This window comes from Callorhinchus milii, unplaced genomic scaffold, assembly GCF_018977255.1.
Source record: "Callorhinchus milii isolate IMCB2004 unplaced genomic scaffold, IMCB_Cmil_1.0 Scaffold3, whole genome shotgun sequence".
NCBI lineage: Eukaryota > Metazoa > Chordata > Chondrichthyes > Chimaeriformes > Callorhinchidae > Callorhinchus > Callorhinchus milii.
Genome location: NW_024704744.1, coordinates 53,018,186 through 53,043,384, shown reverse-complemented (window position 1 = coordinate 53,043,384; position 25,199 = coordinate 53,018,186).

Sequence of the window (25,199 nt, the reverse complement as noted above, 5' to 3'; positions counted from 1 at the left end):
TTTTGTGAGATACATCTGATTCTGTTGGTTTGCATGGATGTGACTATGAACAATGAGCCACATGACTGCAATACATGATATTTCCGTGTTTGGGGACGTTTTGTTCACATTGAGTTTTCCTCTAGTGCTGTATTATTAAGACTAAAATGTTATGTTTATCTGTGGGGCTGGACTCCTGGAACTTTCAACACCTCTCAAAAAATATAATCATTATAATGAACCAAGCTAAAGTCCTGAGTAATTTATGTTTTGAAATGGGTTGTTCTGTACCGGATTTAGGCTGTGTAATATCAGCTGCAGTTCATCCAAGTGAAATGAATAGAATTAAATTGACAGGAATAAATCGGAAAAGTGTTTGGTGTGCACCATGCCAAAATTACATTTTATGGTAATGTGTTTGATGACGGGTCCTATTTTCTGGGGCACAGTAACTTGTGTATTGATCTACTGTCAAGTGTAAAATAGCACTCTTGATCATGAAACTTTTGTTTTGGTGCCACATTACAATCTCTGATATGGGTTTAACTCAGCAATAAATATTCACTGCTGGTACATTACAAAGAGCAACTGAGCCAAGTGTTGGAACTGAATTAATGGAAGCGAGATGCCATTTTGAAATAGTTAACCCATGTGCTCCTTAAGTTAAATTCATGGCAGGCTTTCAACCCCTAGGCTCACAGGGTGTGAGGCAACTCATTTTAGTAGTGCCCATTTTGAACAATTGTCACATTGTGGGAGAAAGGAATAGAGGGGTATAGATGAAGGCTATAGGAGGGGTGAGGTATAAACAGAGGCATGTATTAGATGGCCAAATGACCTGTTTCCCTGCTATGTTTCACTCTGTGTAACTATGTATCCTGTTTGTGTGATTATATCATTCTATGGTGTATGACATGGATAGATCTGGAATGGAAAAAGAGAGAGAAAAAGGATAATTAATACGAAAATGGATATTATTTGCAGTTGCTTTTTTGTTGCAATATTCATGCAGTAAAAATAAGGAAGCTTCAGACATCAGATTTTCATGTCTGCTGTGTTAGCTGTCAGCCTGGCTCAGTTGTTAGCACTCTCATCCTCTCACCTCTGAATCAGAAGGTTATGGGTTCAAGCCCTGTGTTGAGATTCTGAGCTCACAGCATAGGCTGACGCTGACACGAGGCTGATACTAGGGTGAAGGTGCTGCCCGTGGATGAAACTTTAAATTGAAATGCAGTCTATCTGTTCAGGTAGACTTTAAAGAACCTATTGACACTATTGGAAAAGAGAGGGGAGTTTCTCCTGGTGACTTTCCCAACAATTCTCCAGACAAAATTGGTCATTCACTTCATGGCTGTTAGTGGAACATTGCTGTACTCAAATTTATTTGTCTCGTTCACTTAAAAACACACAGTTACTACATTTTACAATAAAATCCAGTGCAGTACTCTGAGACGGTTTCAACTTTGTGATAAGGTGCTATCTCAAATTCAACGATTATCATTATTATTATTATTATTAGGAAAGGTAAACAAAGCTGTGCACATCAAAAATGCAATTTAATTAAATGAAGTCAGAACCCTTGATATCGTGAAATTGACTTATTTTTATGCAATCCAATCTATAGTGCCTTAAAAAAAACTTCACTGTTAAAATAAACACATGGTTTAATTCCCACTTCACTTCCTTGTCACAAGAAGCTGCCAGCTGATGTGTACTGCAGCTGTGTGGAGTGAATGAGGAGCATAAAAAGTGACATGAGAATGGCAGTATTTTCAGAACAAATTAAATTGTCCATGACCTTGAAAGTATCCTGTAGCGATAATGAAGGGCAACATACTTTCCACAGAAGGAAAAGTACTCTTCGTCTCTTTGGGTTCAAATGTCAAATGGTTATGTAACAGCTTTGCATTTACAAAATGGGTTTACAAATTTTGCTTTGGGTTCTTGTTCAGTACTAAATGAACTGCAGTAGATTCCATGCAGTGAACCAAGCCATCACATTAAATACAGAGTGGCTTTTGAACATGCATTAGCAAATGGAACTGTAACAAGCTCACTACAAGTGTTCTTGCAATGATGAATAAACTGCATCGTTCTAAAATATTGAGTATGAATTTTGCATAGGCATAATTAAACATAAAGCTGCAAATAACTTGCAACAATGATTTGCAATAATAGCAACAATAGTACAAAAAATGTGACTAGTGGGTCTGTACAGAGGGGCCCGGTATATAACACAGCAGTTGAACTGATTGGACCCTTCATTTGTGGACCACTTAAAGGAGCCATTACTCTGAAGCATGACACTAATAATAATAATAATCCTTGCATTAGAAATAGCGCCGTATCGCGTCTTCTAGAAGTCTCAAAGCGCTTCACAGAATATACTGTAAAGTGAATTGACTGTATGTTTTGTGGGCGAAACGCGGCAGCCAATTGCGCACAGCAGTCGTGGATTGACTGACCAAATTAATTATTTATTTATCTTAATCGGTAGAAATCACTCACAACTGAGGTGCAGTGGATTGGAACATTCTCCTTCCTCTGCTGGGATCTTTGATCCAATACATTCTCAGACTAGTGGGATGAAAGCTTTTTGCTGTCTGTTCTGGTCTTAAATAGAATGGCTCTGGCTAGACTCAGCCCAGTTTCAGATGGGCAGAAGTGCACAGCACAGAACTGCTGAAAAATTGGCACCAATGCTCTGTGACTCATCTAAGTTATATCTGATATGTGTTTAGCTCTATTAATCTAACATTGGGGGAGAGGATGACATTTCTCTTCCGGCTAAGTGTAGCACTATGTCATGGCACTTTCTTGTTGTCAAAGGCACTACATTTAGCAGCAAGTGGAAAGTTCAGCCCAAGTAGTTTAGCTATCACAAGTGCAGGAGAGGCTTCAGAGCATGCATAATTCATTTCATTGCGTTAAAAAAAATTGCCATTATTTATCAATTAGACCCTAACCCAGTGCCATTCTATAGCTATAATGCTTAGAGAGTCACTACATGACAATTGTATCATTCTGTATAGTATGCTCTTCACTAATTACCCATATACTCTGTAAATCTACATAAACCATGATACTGATCATTTTCCCATCATTTTCTTCAAAGAGTTGTATTATGTCATGTCATCTGAAATAACATAGAATTGTATGACCCACCCAAACCCACCCACTACCCCTGGTACAACAGCCAGCTCCACTCCCTAAAATCCCAAACCTGGTTGCTCGAGCGCAGGTGGCAGAAAACCAGCCTCACGGTTCACCACCAGCTGTGGCTCGAGCATCTTCACACCTACCACCGCTCCCTGAAGTAAGCAAAAACTGCGCACTACTCAAAAATCATACTGGAGGCCAACAATAACTCCCAAATCCTATTCTCCCCCACCCACCACCTCCTCCGTGTGCCCTCTCTAGCACCCTCAATCATCACACCTAATGCCAATGTGAAGAGATCATGGACTTCCTTACCTCTAAAATTGACAACATCCGCCTGGCAGCTTCATCCCTGTATCCTGTGTCGCCTACCACCACTCCCTTTCCAGCTCCCTCATCCACCTTGCCCTCAGCTTGTACCGTGGTCCCCATCCTACATTCAGTTGCCCCCATCTCTCCTTCTTCCCTCCATCCACCATCACCACACTGAAACCCACCATCTGCTGCCTCGACCCCCTCCCCACCCAACTGTTGATCACCCAACTCCCCCTCCTCCGTCCGCTGCTGGCAGACACTATTAACCAGTCTCTCTCCCCAGGATCAGTCCCACTTGCCCTCAAAACCGCGGTCATCACCCCTTCCTTAAATAAACTACCCTCGATCCCTCCAACCACGGCCACTAATGCCCCATCTCAAATCAAAGCTCTGGAATGCATTATTGCCAACAAACTTTGCGCACACCTCTCCCCCCATACCCTACTTGAACCCCTCCAGTCCGGTTTTTGCCCAGCCCATAGTACAGACACAGCCCTCGTGAAGCTCACAAACGATATCCTCTCTATCTGTGACCAGGGCTCCCTCTGCCTCCTCATCCTCCTGGATTCTCCGCCGCGTTCGACACAGTCAATCACGCCATCCTCCTCCACCATCTGTCCTCCATCATCCACCTCAGTGGGACTGCATTCGCTTGATTCGTGTCCTACCTTACAAACCACCAGCACTACATTTCTGCAAATGGCTTTCCTTCGCGCTTCCACCCAATCACCTGCCGGATACCCCAAGGATCCATCCTTGGCCCCTTTCTCTTCCTCATCTATATGAACCCTCTCAGTGATGTCATCCGCAGACACGGGGTTAACTTCTACATGTTTGCGGATGACTCAACTCTACTTTTCCACCTCCAGCTGTGCTCCCCAGTCCCCTGCTGTTCTGTCAGCTTGTCTGTCAAACATCAGGAACTGGATGAGCGCAAATATCCTACAGCTAAACGTCAACAAGACAGAAGCCATATTCTTTGGCTCCCGCCGATGTCTTCTGTCCCACGGTTCCAACCTTTTCAACCTACCCGACCTGTCCTTAAAATTCTCCGAACTAGTGCACAACTTAGGCGTTAGGTTCGATCCCCAGTTATCCTTCCTCCTCCACATCCGGTCACTGACCAGCACCGCTTTCTTCCACCTCCGCCACATTGTCCATCTCCAACAATATCTCACCCCAAAAGCTACCAAAACCCTTGTCCATGCCTTTGTCACCTCTTGGCTGGACTACCCTAACGCCCTCCTCGCTGGTCTCCCCTTCTTCACTATTCACAAAATTCAGCTCATTCAAAACTCCGCTACACGCATTCTTACCCGCACTAAACTGCGTACCCTGATTACCCCAGTCCTTGCCAAACTCCACTGGCTCCCTGTCACAGAGCAGATCGACTTCAAGATCCTCACTCTAGTGTTTAAATCCCTTTGTTTCTTGGCACCCTCCCTATCTCTCTAACCTCCTTTCTCTACACAGCAGTACCCACTGCCTCCGATCTACTGGCTTCAGCCTTCACCATATCCCCCGAATCCTCCGCTCCACCATCAGCAGCCATGCCTTCAGCCGCTACACCCCAAAACTTTGGAACTCCTTCCCTCAACCCCTTCGCCTCACCGCTCCTTCCCCATTTTCCTCTTCGATCGCTCCTACGGTCATCTTCCCCGTCCCCCTGGCTCAGGCTGAGGCTCCGCCAACATCACAGGCTCCCCAGCGCCTTGGGACGTCCTCCTGACGTGAAAGGCGCTTTATAAATGGAATCTTGTTGTTGTTGTTGTTGTTAAGCGCTTTGAGACGCCGCTAAATAAATGCAAGTTGTTGTTGCTGTACATAGCATGATACAAATGGCAACAGAACATTCAGCCCAACGAGTCTGTAACAATATTTATACTCCACACGAACCTCCACTGTCTTGTTTCCCTTTTCAATACTGCTCTATTCATTTCTTCCTCATGTAGGCATCAAATACAAAAATAGTTAAATACATTGATAGTTTTTGCTTCAGCCATAGTTTGTGGCAGTGAATTCCACATTCTCACCATCCTCCGTGTAAAAAGATTACACCTAAACTCCCTTTTAGATCTGGTACTGGCTATCCTATATGTATGCTCCATCATTTTGGACTCACCAAAAAGTGGAAACATCACACTAATGTCCACCATAGTAAATCTCTTCATCTTAAACACCTCTCCATTCGTTTCATCTCCAGAGGGAAAACTCCAACCTGTCCAGTTTTTCTTAATAGCTGTATCCACTCTGGTAATATCCTAGTAACGTTTCACTGTACTCTCTCACACTGCTTATGGCTTCCCCCTAATAGCAATTTCGATGAGACATCTCAAAGCACTTCACAGAACATACTGTAAGGTGATGTGACAGTGTGTATTTTGTGGATCAATCAGCCAATTAGTTCTAGCAATGCCCAAAAAAAGCCATTGAGTGAGTAACCAATTGTATCTGGGGGATTGTTGGTCAGGACACCGAGAGAAACTGCCTTTTTTTGAATAGTCTACTGGACAGAAAGATGGGACCTTTGTTTAATGTCTCATTCAAAGGACAGCATCTCCAGTCTAGAATACTACAGAAACTGGAGGATACATTCGGTAGAAACAACAGCTCTTTATTAAAACCGAGCAACGGTGAGCGACCTTGCATATAAGGAACACAACAATTTAAGATATACAACAATGGGAGCAAATATAACAATCACACATAACTATAACAACTGGCAGCACAATACTACATTACTAAAGAAATATGAAAACTAACCCTGACTGTACAGTAGTCCTGTACACGTCAGTACGTACAAGATAACCACCATTAGTTAGTAACCACGAGGAGCACAGAGCATTGCTTTATTTTGGCGTGTGACTGTGCCCAACGTAAGATGGGAATACAAGGGTTTCTTCCCGCGCTAGCGTCCACGTGTTGTTTTCCTCTACAGGCTGCTTGCTAGTGCTTGTCAGCTGACTGTCAATCAGGCAGCCCTGAATCTATTCCTTTATTGTAAACTTGTGTAGTCTGTTTGCTAACTCTGCTGCAAGCAGCTTCTGCAACATGGAACCTTACAGGTCCTATTTAAACGGGCAGGCCTCCGCATTTCCCTTAAATAATTTTATATAGTTATATATACAACGGGTACTGTTGTGAGGAGAGAAGAGGTCAGAGAGATAGGGGCGTGCAGAGGAGTGGAGGGATTTGAAGACGAGTGAGGATCTTGAAGTCGATCCTCTCTGGGATAGGCAGCCAGTGCAGTCAGGCAAGGACTGGGGTTATCAGGGAGCGGAATTTGGTGCAGGTAATAATAATAATAATAATAATAATCCTTGCATTTGATATAGCACTTTTTACGTCTTCTAGATGTCCCAAAGCGCTTCACAGAATATACTGTAAAGTGAATTGACTGTATATTTGTGGTCGAACGTGGCAGCCAATTGCACACAGCAATGTCCCACAAACATCATGGATTGAAAATGACCAATTTATTATTGTTTTTTTTTGGAGGGATTATTATTAGGAGTGTGGAGTAAGGAAACTTGCCCAAGGTTTCGCCCTGCCTGGAATTGAACTCAGGTCTCTCACTTGCAAAGCGAGTGCTCTAACCACTGAGCTACAGGACTCCACGTCCTGTGGTGGAGGAAGGATAATTGGGGGTCGAATTTGACTCTTAGGTTGCATAATGGGTTCGGAGAATTTTAGGGGGAGGTCGGATAGGTGGAGGAGGTGAGAGCTGTGTGATTTTAGACGTTGACGAGAGCCAAAGAATATGGCTTCCGTCTTGTAAGAATGCGGGCAGCAGAGTTTTGAATTACCTGAATTTTATGGATGGTAGTGGAGGGGAGACCAGCGAGGAGGGCATTTGAATAGTCCAGCCGAGAGGTGACAAAGGCATGGCACCAGGGTTTCAGTGGCTTTTGGAGTGAGGTATTGGCGGAGACGGGCGATGCGTCAGAGGTGGAAGAAAGCGGTGCTGGTGAGGGACCAGATGTGGGGAAGGAAGGATAATTGGGGGTCGAATCTGACTCCTAGGTTGCGTAACGGGTTCGGAGAATTTTAGGTGGAGTTCGGATAGGTGGAGGAGGTGAGAGCCGTGTGATTTTAGACGTTGACGAGAGCCAAAGAATATGGCTTCCGTCTTGTCAACATTCAGCTGAAGGAAATTTGCGCTCATCCAGCTCCTAATTCACTTTACAGTATATTCTGTGAAGAGCTTTGAGATGTCTCGAAAATATGATAATGCGCTCTATCAAATACAAGGACTATTATTATTTTTATTATTATTATAAAGCACAGCAAATCTTATTATTTTTTGCTCTGGGTTTCTTGGCACATTCTGAAATCCAGGTCAGTAGATTGAAATCACATTCCCGAATGTGATGAATGCTGGGCACCAGGGCATCAGAGCTTTAAACAGGGATTAAGAGCACTGGGCCAAGTTTAGCTGCAAGATGGAATGATCAATTCAGTTCAGGAATTCACATTCAGTAGCCTAGCTCAGATCAGATAAAACTGTCTTAGGTGGTTCACTGAGTGTGAGCTGTACAGGCAGAATCAATAGGGATCCTTAAAAGGGAGATAGACAGATACTTGGGTAGTTGAGATAATAAAGTGTATAGTAACACAGCAGAAAAATTGGGATTCCACCCAAGAGCCCCTCCACCTCAACTCTTCCCTCCTCACATTTAAAGCTGTCTTAAGACCTATCTTTTCAACTGCACTTTTGATCATCTTTTCCCTCCCCTCCCAACCTTCTCAGGTCTCTTTCTCCTCCGCTTCCCAGCTCGGTTGCTCAGTCAACTTTGTAAAATGCCTTGAGATGTTCTTCTGACATGAAAGGTATTATAAAAGTCTATTAACAATAATAATCTTCACATTTGGTAAAGCGACTTTCACATCAGGAGGACATTTTATTATATATACTAATGAAACGACAAGGTCTGTCTGTGTTTCAAGAAGGATCGAAATAACCGATTGACGTAGAGACATGATTTATACCGCATCGGAAAGGTCTTGCATCTGGGAGTAATAGGGACACATTTGTTTTCAGATATCTCCTATCATTCATGAGTTATTTTCAATTTTCACTTTTGAAACATAAGGTGAAGGCAGCATGGTGTTGATGATGTAAATGTAGTATTAAATGCTTATCAGAACTAATAATGGCATGTAAATGTAAATCTTCTGGCAGCTATTGATCTTATAAGACTGTCTGCCACGGCTGGATTATCCGCTCAAAAACCTTACGAAAGCTCTTCAAGATGTTGCTAAATTTGAAACCTGAAGAGAAACAATCGATGAGGAACAGAAGGCGTGAAAGGGCAGGGGATCCCAGATCTCTAATGGTTCTTCCTTCTGCCCCACTGCTGTAAGCATAACACCTTAGTTATTATAAACATCAATCCATAGGTTGAGGTAATATCTTATCTTAAGAGCTGTCTCTTTGAGCCTACATGACTCATTTAAGAAACAGCTTGATGTTGCAGGGGAAAATAGTAAGGATGGATATTCCAGAATGATGGGATCAAATGGACCATAGGGCCTGAGCTGTCAGTTTGGCTCAGTTGGTAGCATGCTTGCCTCTGGGTCAGAAGGTGGCAGGTTGAAGTCCCATGTTGGGATTTATAGATCATAGTCTAGGCTCAGACTCCAAAGCAGTGCTAGGGGAGTACTGTATTGTTAGAGGTGCTCTTCTTAATCCAAGACATTAAACCGAGGCCCTGACTGCAGCTCAGATGGAGGTTAAATATCCCATGGCACTATTCGAAAAGAGAGGAGAGTTTCTTCCAATGTTCTGGGCATTAATCATCGAGATAAAATTGGTCACTCACTCCTTGGCTATTTCCCTGGCTAAGCGCTTCAAGACGTTATCCTGTTGTGAAGGGTGCAACATAAAGGCAACTTATTGTTGTTGTATTTGTGTACTGCGTCTGCTGCATTTGTCCACAAATACAATCACTAAAATTCACAGAAAAGTGCTTTGAAATATTGTTGATGTTATACTCGCTAGATCAAACACAAGTATAATTATTATTTGGCCTTCTTTATCTGACCCCCAGTGTGATCTTGTGAAGAAACTGTGCTAAGCCTATGTCTGGCGACCTGCCCTCACACAGCTCACTGTGGATACTTTCAGATGGATATAAAAACGTCTTTATTGAAAACCTAGGTAAAGGAAGAAGGCCAAAAACACACAGCCTGAAATGAGAAGTAGAGCTCCAGATAAATCAAGAAGTACTGGATTTGAAAATCTTGTGATTTTGTGGAGAATGGAAAGACTGAGATTGTCATATAAAAAGGAACCTAGCACATTCATGGATTAATTCTGTGCAAAAGCTTGGCAGATCAGAAGCATTGATCCCATTCCCCTGAGCCATATGACTGAAGGCAGAGTGTTTGAGTTCTGTGCTCTCTCTCCAGCAGGAGAATTGCAGATCTGATCATCATACAGATCTGCTCCAAATGTCAGAGCAGCTGTAAATCCCAGATGGAGAAGGTTGCATTTTGCTACACACCAGTTACAGTCTACATAATTCAGTAGCGTTTGTGGAATGCATCGTAATTCCATGCTGTTGCAAATTTGCTCTAAATAGGGATTAAAAAGTGCAATGTAAAGAGGGTTAGAATGTGTTACTGAGGAAAGCATTAATTTGACACTAGTGCCTTATGGGCACCTGACTGCATCACTGATTTGCCAGACACAAAGCCTCAGATTTATGTGAGTGCTTGTTATCTTACACCGGCAGGCTTCAGCCTTTGCTGTCGATTATTGCCATATTACTGCAGGAAGACTTTCTCCCTGTACCTTTGAAAAAGCAGCCGGATCAAGCTAAAAAGGCAGTTATCACACATACTGTATTATTTTGGTGGGTCGTGTTGTTATTCGAGATAAAATATTGTTTTTAAATATTATATTCATTGCTGTGTCCTTGAAGTATGTCTCCAAATGGTATAGTATACTGGCAATGACAATCTAAAACCTAAGTTTGTAGACCTAACATATCAATCGTTAACACAACTAAAGATTTCCATAGCCTGTCTCAAGACCTTCCTTTTTGACCATGCCTTCGGTCATCCTCCCACCCCCAGCTCACTCTTGAATTCCAATCCTCAACTTGGCTGTAAACCCTTGATTGTCCAGTGCCTTGGGACATCCACCCAATGTGAAAGGCGCTACATAAATATAATTTGTTGTTGTTGCTGTTGTGAATTGCTTTGAGACGACCCCCTGATGTGAAAGGTGCCTTATAAGTGTGAGTGTTATTGATGATTATAGATGATTCTGTAATCCTTTTCATTGCTTAAATTAATAAGGACTTTCTGTAGTGGAGACAACTCCCATTTAAAAGAGCTATAGAGGCACAGATTGAAATGATCCATTAGAGTGAGTATTGATTGAATGCTCAGGTCATTACTCTGAAACAGATCCTCAGGCAGCTGAGCAAGTCAATAGAAAATCTTCAATTTAGCTGTGAACATTTCATGAGAAAGAAGAGTAAATGAGCCTAAGGTTCCAGATAAATAATAAATGCAAACAATGATTACACGTATAATAGATGGGAAAGATAATAAGAGGCAATGAACAGCTGGGATTGGATGTTAGTTAGGGTGGTGGAAGCCAGGACTTTGGACTCATTTAAGAAACAATAGGATGGAAAGATAAGGTAAAATGATAAGATCAACATTTAAAGCAACATTGGGCCTAAGAATAACATATTCTATGCTACAAAAAAAACTTCTATCCTCTAAAATCACCAACTTTTCACTTATTACTTTACACTTTGCTTTGAATGTCTCCTAGAAATGCCATTAATTTCTTTCATATCAAGGATCATAGCAGTGACACTCCAGTGTATAGATGTAGTTGCTTTTTGTGTTTGAAAATTTCTCTATTCCACATGTGGGTCTTCAATTCAATTTGAGAACAGACTACAAACAAGTCTTAAAAAATGATTTCTGAGGTCAGAAGGACTCTCCTAGGAACAGTCTTTGCTTCAGCTGTTTGTTGCCTTTAGGAATGTCCTGAACGTTACAAAATGCAATATGATCATTGCCTGGGAAGAATCAATACACATCTCAGGTGGCAGATAAAATGAAGATACAAAGGAGGGAGCAGGTGTTTTATTTGGAAAAAATAGAAAGGGACAGATTTAGAAGGCTAGTCTCTTAAAAGAAAGTTCTATAAAGTTCAAACTTGTCGTTCATATTAAAGATCAAATAGTTTAGAACATCTCACGAGGTGAGTTTATTAAAATACTTCTTTAGACAGATCGTGGAGTCCTGTAGCTCAGTGGTTAGAGCACTCGCTTTACAAGTGAGACACCTGGGTTCAATTCCAGGCAATGCGAAACCTTGGGAAAGTTTCCTTACTCCACACGCCTTACATTAATCCCTCCAAAAACAAAACAATAATCAATTGGTCATTTTCAATCTAGGACTGTTTGTGGGACACTGCTGTGTGCAATTGGCTGCCGCGTTTTGCCCACAAATATACGGTCAATTCACTTTACAGTCTATTCTGTGAAGCGCTTTGGGATGTCGAGAAGACATGAAAAGCACTATATCAAATGCAAGGATTATTATTATTATAAATGGAGGCTTGAGGCAGAGACCGGTCCACACACACTCTACTCTAAAACCAATCTCAGTTCCAATTTCTGGAAACCCGGACTGTAGTCAAAGGAGACTCCAGACACCTAGGAAGCGAAACACATCCCAGTACCTGCAGAATTCACTAATTACAAATCAATTTGCAAACTCGTAATTTAGAACCTACGATGGGATCCACCAGCCCAGGGGAGGGTCAGAGCAAGGAGGAAAACAAAACATATGGAATGTTTGACAGATCATTGAAAGTGATAATGAGGTCAATGACCATGGGCTGATCTGAGTGTCTATAAACTGAGAGCTCTCCTCAGGAAGGGGCAGAGATGTGGTGAGAGGTTTGTTTAAAGGGACTGTTGGCGTGTTGATAACAACAGCAAACAACACATTACATATGTAAAGTCCATTTCACATCGGGAGGACAACCCAAGGGGCTGATAACTATTGACTGATTGTTTTGAGTAGCCTTTGAAAACAACAACTACAACAAGATTTCATTTATAGAGTGCCCTTCACGTTGGAAGGACGTCCCAAGGTGCTGGACAGTTGGGTCAGGAAACTCTTGAGAAATGAAGGACTAGTGACAAGTAAAAGGTGAAGAAGAACAATTTCTATTTATATAGCAGCCTTCATGTGGGGTAGCGTCCTGGAGCACTCAACAGTGGTGGAGCCTGAACCTAAGCCGGGGGAGAGGGAGTGGGATAGATCTTTAGGTGAGATTTTAAGGTGGGGAGGGATGGGGCAAGGCGGAGGGATTGAGGGAGAGAGTTCCAGAGTTTTGGGGCATAATGGCTGAAGGTATTGCCACTGAAGGTGGAATAAATGGGACAAAGGACAAACAGGAGGCCAGAGCCAGTCAAGGGAGACAGCAGGTGGTGCCGTGGGGGGCAAGCAGATAGGATAGGTAGGGAGGTGCAAGTGAATTATGGATTTGAAAACAAGTGAGAGGATCTTGAAATCGATCCGTTCGGTAATTGAGAGCTGGTGGATCCTGGCAAGGACTGGTGTGATGAGGGTACTGAGTTTTATGGGGGTGAGTATCCAGGCAATGGAGTTTTGAATTAGTTGAATTTTTTGCATGTGGAGTTGGGGAGACCATCAAGGAGGGCATTGGAAGAGTCCAGCCAGGAAGTGACAAATGTGTGGGCGAGGGTTTCGGCAGCTTAGGTTGTGAAGTACAGATGGAGGCAGGTAATGAATTTGATGGAGGTGGAAAAAAGTGGTCTTGGTCAAGGAATGGATGTGGAGTAGAAAGGAAAGCTAGGGTCGAACCTGACGCTTAAGTTGTGCATGGGTTCGGTGAGTCTGAGGGCGAGCTCAGGGAGGTTGAGGATTTCAGACGTGCAGGAGAGAAGACGCTGATGAGAGCCAAAGATTATTGTGCTCAACCAGGCCTTGATGTCCATCAAGCAAGCTGACAGAACGTCAGTGGACTGGGAGTCACAGCTGGAGGTGGAGAAGTAGATTTGGGTGTCATCCTCACACATGTGGAAGTTGATCCATGTCTGCGGATGACATTGTTCAGAGGGAGCATGTAGATAAGAAAAAGAAGGGGGCCAAGGATGAAGCCTTGGGGTACCCCACAGGTGACTGGGCAGGGCGGGAGGAAAAAACATTTGCCAAGATGTATTGTTGGCAGTTTGTTAAGTAGGACTCTAAAAACGTGAGTGCTGTCCTGCTAAGGTGGATGAGGGAGGAGAGGCGGTGGAGGAGGGTGACGTGATTGACTGTGAGAGATCCAGGAGGATGAGGAGAAAGAGGGAGCCCTGGCCACAGAGAGAGAGGACGTCACTTGTTACTTTGTTGAGCGCTGTCTCTGTAATGTGGGCAATGTAAAAACTGGGAATAGGGAGAGGAAGGAGAGGTGTGAGCGAAGTTGGTTTGTAACGATGGCCTCCAAAACTTGTCCAGGAAGGGCAGGTTTGAGATGGGTCTGAAGTTTGTTAGGTTGGAGGGATTGAGGGTAGTTTTTTTTTAAGGAGAGGACTGATGACAGCGGCTTTGAGGGGAGTGGGACAGAACCTGAGGAGAGGGACTAGTTGATTATGTCGGCCAATAGTGGGCAGAGGAGGAAGTTGAGTGACCAAAAGCTGGGTGGAGAGGGGGTCGAGGCAACAGGTGATGGGCTTCATCTGGGTGATGGTGGGGGAAATAGAGGCAGGCGAGATGGAGGCAAAGGATGTAGGGTGGGGACCGTGTTAGGAAGAGAGGGTGATGAAGGAAGCATGGGGTGGGGGTAGGAAGATGAGGAGGCAGTCAGGCAGATGATATCTATTTTAGGATAACGAAGTCCAGGACCTCTTCGCACTTGACACCTGAAGTGAGGATCGAGGGTGCTTGAGAGGGGCCATGGAGGAGGTGCTCGGTAGTGGAGAACAGGATTTTGGGGTTGTTTCTGGCCTCGAGAATGACATGTGAGCAGAAAGGTGAAGTCTCTATAAGCAGCCCTATAGGCTCAAGAACTGAACATTCTGGGAGTCTGAGAGGTCTTTCTGCATAGGATGGATCTGTCCTTTAAAGAAAAACACTCAGTGCTTGATGCAATTCATATATTGGTTCTTATGCAACTGAAACTCATGAAATTCTCATCTGATAGTTGGATAGTCCTGTGTATTAATAATGATCCTGACATTATATTCAAATATTTTCTATTCTATGTTCTTTCATTTTGTTATCCTATTCAAAGAAACAGCTGGTACTGTTTGTTTTTATAGTACCTTATCACACTGAACTACCTCAAAGCACTTCACAGGTGTGAAATTCATCAACCGTAATGATTGTTTTTGTGGACAAACACAACAGCCATTTGCACCAGCAAGGTCCTCCTGAACAACTATGGGCTGAATAATCAATGTATCAACATGGGAATTTCCATGTGTAGGTGGTATGCTTGTAAACTCTTACGCATGATGATGGGCTTCAGCATGCGTTGGACACTCGGCTGACCTCCCGCCCACCCAAAAAAAAACAATTGACTAATGAATTGTTAGCCGGGAGAATGGAAGAAATTCTCTTCTCTTTTTGAACAGTGCCATATGATTAATTTAACATCTATCTTAACAGGCAGATAGGACCTTGGTTTAAACGTTCATCTGAAGGACAGCACTTGTGACAATGCAGCACTGTCACATTCCCCCGGTACTACCCAAGAACTTATTAACATTTATTACTCCAAAACATCTTGTACATCAGCCTGTAAAAAGTACAGATTGCTATCTTTGACAGATATGTTGCTGCATACTTCATCATACCTGTCAACTTTCCTAAAAAATGTAGTTGAAATATTGCGTGGAGAGCACCAGTCTCATCCACCCACGCACTGATCAGTATTATTCAGTAGAGAATATTATCCTCGAACTACAAATTACTAAACTCTAACCGTTTTACTTTAAACTCCATGTCAATCTAGGTTAGATAGTACCATTGAAATGTTTTAGACAGTAAATATAGATTCAAGACATATTTTACTTGAGGCTTTTGTCTAGGGTCTACTTAAGTCTAGGAAATATGCCTTGGTGCAAGAGTTTGAATATGCCTTTTTTCATAAAATATGTTACTCCAGTGAATCCTGATAAGATATTCAGGTAATCAGTATTAAGCTGCATTGGGGATAGGCTATGTCTTTTTAATTGACTAATGCTGAATTGGATCCCAGTGATGCTGTTTGACAATCTTCTGTCGGATGATTTACTGATTTCCCAAACTGAAATATCCACAACATCCCATCAATGACTCTTTACTTTGGCAGAGCAAACTATGCACTGGCACACTTAAACATGAGGATGCACACTTGCAATCGCATGAGCAGATTTACAGCTATCCATGAACACTTTCAGATTTGAATGCATCTTTGCACAGGTGGATGCATACTTGCACAAACCTACTAACATATGCACATTTAAGCATACACAGTTACATACAAGTCTGCACAGTTAATAATAGGTGTGCACACTCAAACAATTCTACATACACACTACACAATTACAGAGAATGTTACATGGTAATCCAACAGGGATCTCCAAAAGATTATCCACACTCGTTGATAGTTCAATAACATGATACACCCACAAAATATAGTTAATTCACTTTACAGTATATTCTGTGAAGCGCTTTGAGATGTCTCTACAACAACAACAAGATTTCATTTATAGAGCGCCTTTCACGTCGGGAGGACGTCCCAAGGCGCTGTACAGTTGGGTCGGGACCCGAACAGGGAGGAAATGGTCAGGGGGAGGGAAGGGAGGGAGCAAGGAGGGGTTAGAGAGTCGAGAGGGGAGCTAAAGGCACGGTCGAAGAGAAAGGTCTTGAGATCGGTCTTGAAGGAGGAAAGGGAGGAGGCAAGGCGAAGGCACTGGGGGATGGAGTTCCAGAGCTTAGGGGATGAGAGGCTGAAAGCCCGGCCACCGATGGTAGGGCGGTTGGGGCGGGGGGTGTGGAGCAGATCGGAGCCAGAGGAACGGAAGGTACGGGCAGGTAAGTAGGGGGATAGTAGGTCAGAGAGGTAGGAGGGAGCAAGGCCGTGAATGGCCTTGTAGGTGAGGATGAGGATCTTGAATTCAATCCTCTGGGGGACTGGAGAGCCAGTGGAGGCGAGCGAGGGTGGGAGTGATGTGGTCGTGAAGCCTGGTGCGGGACAGTACACGAGCTGCAGAGTTCTGAATGACCTGCAGCGTGTGGAGGGAGGTGCCAGGAAGGCCGGCGAGGAGAGAGTTCCCATAGTCCAGCCTTGAGGTGATAAAGGCGTGGACCAGAGTTTCAGCAGCGTGAGGGGTGAGGTAATGCCGTAGTCTGGCGATATTCCGGTGGTGATGGAAGGCGGTGCCAGTTGTGGCGCGGATATGAGGAAGAAAGGACAGCTCAGGGTCGAACAGAACGCCGAGGTTCCTGATTGACTTTGAGAGGTGGAGAGTGCAGCCTAATGTGATAAGGCACTATAACAAATGCAAGGATTATTATTATATATTATAATGAAGACATGAACTCAGTTTTGATACTGTAAGTTTTAAGGTGGCGTTTGGAAGGACATTTTTCTCAGAAGGTTGTTAGAACCCAGGAATGATTTGCTTCAAAATGCTACTGAGGCTCAGACCATAACACTTAGAACTCAATTTTATAAACATCTGAAGAGGAATAGTGTGAAAGTATGATAGAGTACATTAGAGCATAGTACAGTAGTTATCTATAGCAGTGTATTAGCTTGAATCTGGCAAGACTTGATGGGATGAATATCTTCTTCATATGCTGTCATTTCTATGATTACACATGCAAATTTTGCCTACAAACACACAGTCACTCGACTACAGCTTAATAATAATAATAATAATAATCTTTGCATTTGATATAGCGCTTTTCACGTCGGGAGGACGTCCCAAAGCGCTTCACAGAACATACTGTAAAGTGAATTGACTGTATATTTGTGGGCGAACGCGGCAGCCAATTGCGCACAGCAATGTCCCACAAACAGTCGTAGATTGTAAATGACCAATTTATTATTATTTTTGGTTTTTGGAGGGATTATTATTAGGCGTATGGAGTAAGGAAACTTGCCCAAGGTTTCGCCCTGTCTGGAATTGAACTCCGGTCTCTCGCTTGCAAAGCAAGTGCTCTAACCACTGAGCTACAGGACTCCACAAAGCTTTTGTAAAACACTTTGAGATGTTATATTAATAATATTGTACTCCATACATTTTGATATAGCGCCTTTCACTTCAGGAGGCTGTGTCAAAGCGATTCACAGGATTTACCGTAAAGTATAGGGACTGTGTATTTGACGTTCAAATGATTATTATTAAATTGAAACACTTGCACCTGCCTGAGCAATCACATATACACATTTCCACTTACACACATGTGCATGTTTTGCATGTGCACAGTTCCACATACTAGATGCTCCTTTTTTTTAAATTGTTCTTTTGAGATGTTTCCTTCCAGCTTCTTTTGTTTGATCCAAAGAACAAGACAGTTGGATGAACTTTATAGAACAAACTAAGAAAGTATTAATTCATTCAAACACTTTCATGCTGCAACAGGTTGTGTTGCTTCAAACTTGAAAAAGATTTGAACCAGCTGAGAAGTGTCAACTGTGAAATATGCTCATTGATTAAAAAAAACTGTGCACTTTTGCACTATGATTAACCTCTCAGTGAATGGCCTTTTCATAGTGACCAGAGAATCCTGTAAAAGAACGGAAATGATTTATATTTGCTGGCAACAGTTTGCCAGAATGTTTGACTATTCTAAATTTAAATGTCACAGCTGCATTAATAAAGTAGAAAAGCATTTGATTAAGCAAAAGTTAAAACCACTACAGATTCTTTCAATTTGCCAACAATACATTTTTATAAAGTTTAATCCGTAAGAGCTGGAACGATTAAACTGCGAGAAGATTTGATGCTCAGGTTTTGTGCGTGACCTCTGAGAGGTTCCTTGCATTAACTAGAGTCGGTTTTCATTTAGACGTTTAAATGGCATGGAATATGGAGACTGTTTTGAATAAGCATCCACTACTTGATCGCTCATACCTCTAAATTTAACCTATTGCTAACAGCTACATCCATCTTGAATTGCTCACACAATTCTAGGGACCATACCCAATCCGAGACTGCCTTTCTGTATCAGTCCTTGCAATCATATCCTGGAGACCAAAGAGAAAATTGTGACAAAAATAGAGAAAGCTTAACCAACAAAACACAAGATGTGATTACTGCATTTTTGAACGCTAATCTTGCAGAGTTCTAACAAAATTTGTGCTGGTGACTCACTAAATGGAGGGTGGTGGTGGTGTTGGAGAGGGCAATGCTTTTAGCAGTGATTGAAGCAATCCCATTGGGACCATGAGTTTAATTAGGAATTGATGATTTCTGCCAGTTCTGCATTTTCAAACCGCCTCTGGTGACAGAGTGAAATTCAGGCAAGCTTTGCTTAAAAGGGTCACACATTTCAAACAAAAAGTATTTAGCAAACGTCTCCTTGGATCATGAGACTGACAAGTCGCATATCTTTAATATGACAGTCTCAATATAACAAAATTTGATGCAAGATGTGTCATCGATGCCATGCATTTGCAAACAAAATTATCTTTTAAGTGGACCATTTGGGATATAGTAATAATTTCAGTACAGTTCATAATTTACTTTAGTGGCTAAATAATTCACAGAATGAAAATATAATATCCACAATATTTAGATGGTAAATGTAAAATTACAGTTATACAAATCATGTTTCCACAATTTACTTTTTGGTTAGCCGATTGTCTGACATATATGGAAACCCATCATCATGCTTAAGAGTATCCAAACCAAGCTGAGATTTCCATGCATCCCACGCACATGGAAATCTCATAGATAGATTGTTGGAGTGGATTGCTCACTCTCTCCCTGGAGGAACACATCCTGCTTACCTAATTCCAGAAAGTATTAGGCGCAGGTTGGCAGGAGCTAAGGCTTGGGGACCCCAGAGTGTGTGTTGGGGTACTGTTGGCGTTTAACCAACTAAAACTGCATAGCTTGCCATCGTTATCATTGTCTGGCAAGCTTTCTCACTGCTTGACCAGCTAAGACCACCCTACTCATTAGAGTTTGGCTTGCAGGATTAACAGCAGCTATGTGGGAGGATTCCCTGCCCCTAGTGACTGGTCTGCCCTTCCATGTCCTGCCCATAAGCCAGGCTGGCTTGGCTGTCATCAGCAATGCCCTGGAATACTGCGGACTCACCTGGTTCAGGAACCAAATTGCCGAGTTTGCCTCAGAGGACTGGCTCGATTCCGACATTCTGTTGCCAGACATGTCACCTTCGAGCCAGTTCAGTCCAAGAAAACCTCTTACCGCTCCCCCACCCCCCCCATGAAGATTGTCACTAGTTTCCAGGATATTTTCTACAGAGGATGAAGATATTTTAAAGTGAGCAATTTGGAAAATATCAAATACATCCGATTCTCAAATGTTCAGGAATTTCAGCAAACTTTCATGGAAACCAACCAAAATATTTACAGGGATGTATCCTCGGAAGATTCAGGAGCATGCCCAAAACTAACATTAGCAAGATTAACTGTATATAACACTCTAAATTTTTCCTCAAACCATTAGTTAAATGAGAGCTGAGAACGCACTGTGTATGGTCTAAGCCGGTGATGGTCAGCCTGTAGCCCGCGGGGCCGTCAAGAAGCATCCCATCCCACTCTCCCATCCAGTCCCCCCGTCATGTCAACACCGTCCCCATCCTGGCATCCCATAGTCCCATCCCCCGCCAAATATTTGCATGAGTTTAAGTAAGTCTGTGTTTGATCATTGGTGTGTTTTGAGTTTTTTCTTGATTGAATATTTCTTGACTTATGACAAATCAAAAAATCACATCATCCATGCTTGCGTAACCTCCTGCTTTGACTATTCCAATGCCGTCCTCGCTGGTCTCCGCAGTTCCACAAACAACAACAGATTCAGAACTCCGCCTACTATATTCTCATCCACACTAAACTCGGTAATCCCATCGCGCTAGTGCTCACCAGGCTCCAATGACTCCCTACAATAGAACGGATCAATTTCAAGATTCTCTCACTCGTCTAGAAATCCCTTCAGCTTTGGCACCTCCCTACCTTTCTGACCTGCTTTCTCCCCACTCCACTAGCCGCTGCCTCCACTCAGCTGACTCTGGCCTCCTCCTTGACCCCTCCACTCCACCATCGGCGACTGCACTTTTAGCTACTTTGCCCCGAAGCTTTGGAACTCTCTCTCCCAATTCCTCTGCCTTGCCCCCTCCTTTGATCATGAAGGGGTGTTCAGTTGTTGCTGCCGTTGTTATAAACAGTGGAGAAATATGTAACTCACTGTGGTTCAAGCAAAAAGCATTAATGTTTTTAAGAGGAGACCTGAATCATATATGAGGGAGAAGGGAATAGAGTGGTGTAGGAGAGGGGAACAAGAGCTTATGTGGAGTATAAATGGCATGGACTAGCTGGGCTGCTTTCATTGTTCTGTGAAATTCTATGAAAATTCCTTCTGCCATAATAATCAGTTGTAAGAACAAAATCCCATGGGGCATGTTACCAGGCAAGGATTATATTTCCTACTCTAACTGAAAATAAACAGGGAAGATAATAGTTAGCATTAAGCATTCTTCTTAATTCATCTCACCCCACCATGTCATAATATGTTTGTGAGTCCATCAATTATATGCATTATTTAGCCAGCTTTACTCATAGTACATGGTAAGCACAGAGAACCCAGCATCGCTCCTCTGCTTTTGTATCCAAAGCAGATGCTAACAGGCTGGGGAGCTCCATATCACCAGTATGGAGATCCCTGGCTCCATACTGGTGATATGGAGCTCCCCAGTCCGTGAAGTGACATCTTAACAGTAAAAATTAAAGCTAGGATCCTGACTGAGATCTTCCATAGACAAAAGAGCTTACTGATATCAGTTGTTTCATTCAAAACAATGGATGTCATCATGTTATTCAAATACCATAAAGCAAACTTGTTTTCATTTTCCCGAACAATGCCTCATCACAATATAATTGCTGGACAAATCATTGGAGGCCTGTCCTGGTCAGCAGTTCCAGACAGACATCTAATCTCCTTTATGTCCTCTGTGCTCTAAAGCAGCTGAAGTTCTGTCCAAACTTGAGTCTTAACAACCTGTTAACCAAATCCTCATGGTTTCCCACAGTGTAATTGGTGAGTGCACTGTTGTAACCAGCAGAGGTAGCCTGTGGAGTATAAATCACCAGCTTCTGATTCCCTCTTTTCAAGGATCGAGCCGACCGCATTCAAGAATTAATTAAGGAAAATAGCTGCACACTTAATTTTAATTGAATGTAATTGATTGAGAGCCACTGGTTTAAATTCCAAATACTTTGAGGACCCCCTGGAGGAAAATAAATGGCCTGAGGCCTCTTGTATTTTCAATGTCTTTTGCATTGCTTAAAGTCATTTGGCTAGTTGGATGCAGTAGTTACTGCTCTTAATTTATAGTGAGAAAGCTCTGCCTTGTGCATAGTTCAAAATGTTGCATATTAGTCCCAAATAGAATAAAAGTGCAATTTCATGGTCCAACTGAATGTTGATACCATATTGAGGAATATTAGGCACCACCTTCCAGTGTTTACTGATTATAACAATGGCTTGATAATTGCCACCTAAATACTATGGAAGAATTAACGCATTCTTGATAACAGCTTCCACCCTCAGCACAGAAGCCCAGCCAGAATTATCAAGTTCTTTGAGCCGTCCTCCCAATGTAAAGATGCTATATAAGTCTCAATTGTATTGTACAGATATGGTCAATGAGGCCAGTCGATAACAAGACTGTCTGTGGGAATGTCTCCCCACTGTTACAGTGATTGCGCCTGAAGCTGTCTGCAGCTGCCATTGCATTTGGAGAATTAACCATGTTTAGCTCTATTCTCGCCATTCTTATAGTTCACAGATCTTAATAGCGAAAAGGGAGGAAGAGGCTAATTTACTTGCTGAGGCTGTACTAAAGGAAATTAAAGAGGAAATCTTACCCATTATCCAGCTGAGAAAGTTCATTAAATAGTCAGAAGTGTAGTTCAGACGATCTGTTTGATTGAAGAAGGCATTTGTTTATTGTTGCCTCACACTGTTTAGACATTGTGAGCGATAAGTCAACTAACATCTCTAGATCTCTTTCAACTTCCTCTTTGGTACATTCTATCCAATCCATGGAGCACTATTGTTAGCTCCTTTATGTAGTACTTGCATTTATCTGTTCAATTCTATTTGCCAGTTTCAGCCACTGAATTTAATAAATGCCATGGTTTGAAATATTATTGCAGGGGAGCCTAAATTAAACAGTATAAAGACTTTTGGCTGGAGACCATGAGTATGGTATTTATTGACTGATATATGGGGTGGAAGAGAGGCTGTCCTGAGAGATCTCCAGTACCAAATATGTCCTGGTGTCTCTCGATTAATGAATCCTTCAGCATTTTATAAATCGTCGTTTCTAAATTTCCCATTCTCCCTTTAAATTCTACACTTCACAGCAATATTGTGTTCACTCACTAATACAGTAAATAGAGTTTACAGTGTTTACTGTGAAGTGCTTTGTGAAGTCCTCCCAACATGAAATGTGCTAATCAAATGTAAGGACTATTATTGTTATTATTATTATTATTGTTTTATTGCTATTTCTGCTGTTTTCTACAACAACAACTTGCACTTAAATAGCGTCCCGTGTCTGCGGATGACATCGGCCAGAGTGAGCATATAAATAACGAAAAGAAACGGGCCAAGGATGGAGCCCTGGGGTACCCTGCAGGTGACTGGGCAGGGCGGGAGGAGAAACCATTTGTTGAGATTAAATGGAAGCGGTTGGTTAAGTAGGACTCGAACCAGTGTGAGTGTCCCACGCGAGTGTGGTCCCACTAAGGTAGATGAGGGAGGAGAGTCGCTGGAGGAGGATGGCTTGGTCGACTGTGTAGAACCTATACTGCACTTAGAGGTTTCTGAATTTTTGGGCGCTATTTGGCTTGTTAGCTATTTTAGAAATAACACTTACTCATTATTGTAGGAGTATTACCAATGACTGGTCCTATTAAGTTATTGCAAATTAACTCGCATTGCTCACAAGCAGCATTTAGGAGTAGTTGGGGCTGGTGTAATTTTGTTGGCACTTTGTTCAAAATTGTTAGGCTGGTCTTACTTAGCAAGGGGCTATTTTACCAGACAAGGATCGTCAATGGATCACTCCATATGCTTTGTCTCGGACTGAGATATCTATTGCATCTCACACAATTTCTCACATTTAGTCAGCTGATACTGTAGAGAATCTGGGAAGTACATTTCAGAATGTTTCAGCACTTAGAGGAGTCATGGTGTAACACTGTTCTGGTCAGAAAATAAATCAGATGCTGAGAATTGTTCTTGCCAAAATCAGGAGCATGTCTATAAACTCCTTTCTTGACACACGTTGTCCTGTAAATGTGAATAATAGAATGAGAAGTGAAACCTCTCATTGTTGAATACTTTGATTCATTACATTGAAATGCTTGAAGCAGTACAATATGTTTCAGCAGCTATAGATGATCATTCAGAAGAGCAGATATACCTAAGTTATGAGCTTGCCCGGGAACTCAGCAGAAAGTTCAAATACCTTTCAACATGAGGCCAATGGAATTCTGTATCAAACAATGGATGTCCATGGCCATTGCCCCTTACACAGCCTACTGAGCTTTGACATCCATCGTTGAAACCTTTCATGAGGTTCATTAAATCACAAACTTGTTGAGTACTTCATGAAGTTCAGCAGTCAACCTATTATCTAGTAATGATTTCCCCTGTAGTGCCGATATTCTGGAAGGATGAGATCAATTCAACCAAAGGGCCTCCTCCATCTATATCTCTTGTGAACTTACGATTTGAAGTTTTACTATGACATGTTGCCTTTTCCTGCACACAAGTTATTATACCTTTCTTTGTTTCCCATCACAGATTTCTATAGATTTCTATCTATAGAAATCCAAACAATGTACACTTTGTGCACAGTGAGTATATTCTCATTGATAAGATTCAACACCAGCTCCCATTGAAAGAGTATTGTCTGTCGGATTCATAATCCGATCTCCTCAAGATGTTTGATTAGCCTTGTTGATGATGCTTTTACATTGACTGAATACCTGCAGAGTGAATGTTTAATGATCTGCACCAAATACTTTTCTGTATTTGCTAATGGAGAATCATACATTGGTTACATATTTCAGCTTTCAGTATCAGAGTTCATTTGATTTTTGGACTGTTGTGCTTTGTTGCTCCAATATTTCAGAAATAGCTATTGTTTATGAACAAGATTCAAATCAACCTGAGCCACACGTGCATATGGTTCATCTTTCTAACAATAAATCCAAGAGGAATTTGGATTTTATGTGTGATTTGATAGTATTCAATTCCATCAACTCAAAATTTGTGAGAATTGTTTTCTTGAATTAAACTAAACTTTAACTTAAAGAATAATATCAATGATAGGGGAGTGCAAAGCAATGTCCCATGTATTTCCCAAAAAATAAAGTTGCTGCCTTCTACAGTATAACCTGTGAAGCGCTTTGAGATGTCTAACTGATGTGAAAGGCGCTACACCAAATGTAAAAATTGTTATTATTATTAAGTGAATTAAATAATAATGAAATAAGGTATAGG